The following is a 2,500-nucleotide window of genomic DNA, read 5'->3' on the forward strand; positions in this document are numbered from 1 at the left end:
GACAGGGTTGACAGCTTAACATTCCAGAATATTGCTGTTTTAGATGAGACAGAAAGAGAAACAAAAGGGCTGGGAGTGGGCACATGGTGCCGGTGGGGGGGAGGGGGTGCGAATGAGTGCTGGTGGGGGAGGGGTTTGCACCACCAATTAGACACCATATCACTGCTGTGGTGAGGGAGGGCAGATCGGCAGGATATTGCAGTGAGGCATTGCGGGTGGAGCTCAGGATTGGGAAGGGTGAGATCACAATGTTGGGAGTTTTCTATAGACCTCCCAACAGCTCATGGGACACAGAGGAGCAGATAATGTAATCAGATACTAGAAAGGTGTGAAAAGAGCAGGGTAGTCGTGGTGGGCGATTTCAACTTTCCACTTATTGGACTGGGATTCCCTTACAGTCAGGGGCTCGGATGGAGAGCAGTTTGTTAGATGTGTCCAGGAGGAGACAGTAAGTTGACAGAGAGGAGACCGTACTAGCCTTGTTATTAGGGAGTGAGCCAGGACTGGTGATTGATGTTTCAGTAGGAGAACATTATGGGCTCAGTGACCATAACTCCATAAGATTTCGAGTAGTTGTGGACAAGGACAAGCATGGCCCTCGGGTGAGGGCGTTAAATTGGGCAAAGGGCCAATAACACCCAAACTAGACAGGAACTGGGGAATGTGGATTGGGAGCAGTTATTTCAGGCACATCTACATCTGGCATGTGGGACTCTGTTAAAGACGAGTTGATTAAAGTGTGGGACATGCATGTCCCTGCAAAACTGAAGGATGGGAATGGCGGGATTCAGGAACCATGGATCACAAGGGAGGTTGTAAGCCTAGACAAAGGGAAGAAGGAAGCATATGATAGGACCAGGCAGCTACAAACTAACAAAGCCTTTGAGGAACACAGGGAAAGTAGGAAGGAGCTTAAACTCAGAATTCAGAAGGCTAAGCAGGGTCATGAAATGTCTTCAGCAAACACGGTCAAGGAAAATCCCAAGGGCTTTTATGCATATATTAGAGAAAAGAGGGTAGCGAAAGAGTAGGTCCCCTCAAGGGCAAAGAGGGAACTTATGAACGGGGCCGCAGGAAATGGGAGAGATCATTAATGAGTACTTTGTATTAGTATTCACCAAGGAAAGGGACATGACTGATGTTCAGGTCAGGGATGAGTGTGTGAATGTTCTAGAGAATGTCAATATTTGAAGGAGGAAGTTTCGGGAATCCTAAATTGCATTAAGATAGACAAGTCCCTAGGATCAGGTGGGGTCTATTCCATATTAGTGTGAGAGGCAAGGGAAGAAATAGCTGGGGCATTCGCAGATATCTTCACATCCTCCTTGACCACAGGCGAGACCCCAGAGAACTGGAGGTTAGTCAATGTCGTTCCATTGTTTAAGAAAATATGCAGGGATAGTCCAGGAAGTTATAGGCTGGTGAGTCTGACGTCTGTGGTGGGGAAGCCCCTGGAGAAGATACTCAAGGACAGGATACATGCATATTTGAAAGAAAATGTACTAGTCCGTGACAGGCAGCATGGTTTTGTATGGGGACGGTCATGTCTCACCAAGCTGATTGAATTTTTTGAAGAGGTAGCAAAGACCAATGGGGGGGGGGGGAAGGGCTGTGGTTGTAGTTTACATGGGCTTTAGTACGGTATTTGATAAAAGCCCACGTGGCAGGTTGGTACAAAGACTAACATCACTTGGTATCTGCGGTAGATAGATAGATAGATAGATACAAAATTGGCCTGGTCATCGAAGACAGAAGGTAGTGGTGGAAGGGTATTTTTCAGACTGGAGATGGGAAACTAGGGTGTTCTGATACAACAGGATACAGATAGATTGGCAAGTTGGGCACAGAAATGGCAGATGGAGTTTAATCCAGACAAATGCAAGATGTTGCATTTTGGAGGATTAAATTTAGGTGTGAATTAGACTGTTAATGGCAGAACCTTTAGGAACATTAACGTACAGTCAGATCTGGGTGTGCAGGTCCACAGTTCCCTAAAAGTGGCAACACAGGTGGCCATGGTGATGAAGAATGCATATGGCAAGCTGCCTTCATCAGCCAGGGCATAGCGTACAAAGGTTGGCAAATCATGTTGCAGCTATATAAAACCCTTGTTAGGCTGCATTTGGAGTACTGTGTGCAGTTTTGGTCGCCACATTACCAGAAGGATGTGGAAGCTTTGGAGAGAGTGCAGAGAAGGTTCACCAGGATTAGGATCCCTACAATGTAGAAACAGGCCCTTCGGCCCAACCACACTGAACCTCAGTGCATCCCACCCAGACCCATTCCCCCTATAGCCCACCTACACATGCTGACCGTTGTCGAGTGCATTGACTATGAGCAAAGATTAAAAAGACTAGGAGTGTTTCGCTGGAAAGGCAGTGACTGAGAGGAGACCTAATAGAGGTCTACAAAATTATGAGAGGCAGAGGTAGGGTAGAGAGTCAGAGGCTTTGTCCCAAGGTTGAAGTTTCAATTACAAGGGAGTACAGGTTTGAGGTGA

General features: G+C 46.9%; 1 protein-coding gene across 3 annotated transcripts in view; it reads right to left on the reverse strand.

The window, feature by feature from the left end:
• Positions 1 to 2,500, reverse strand: part of ca10a (carbonic anhydrase Xa) — a 322,453-nt gene that overhangs the window by 29,836 nt on the left and 290,117 nt on the right. The window lies entirely within an intron of this gene.

This window comes from Stegostoma tigrinum, chromosome 22 (genome assembly GCF_030684315.1).
Source record: "Stegostoma tigrinum isolate sSteTig4 chromosome 22, sSteTig4.hap1, whole genome shotgun sequence".
NCBI classification, from domain to species: Eukaryota; Metazoa; Chordata; class Chondrichthyes; order Orectolobiformes; family Stegostomatidae; genus Stegostoma; species Stegostoma tigrinum.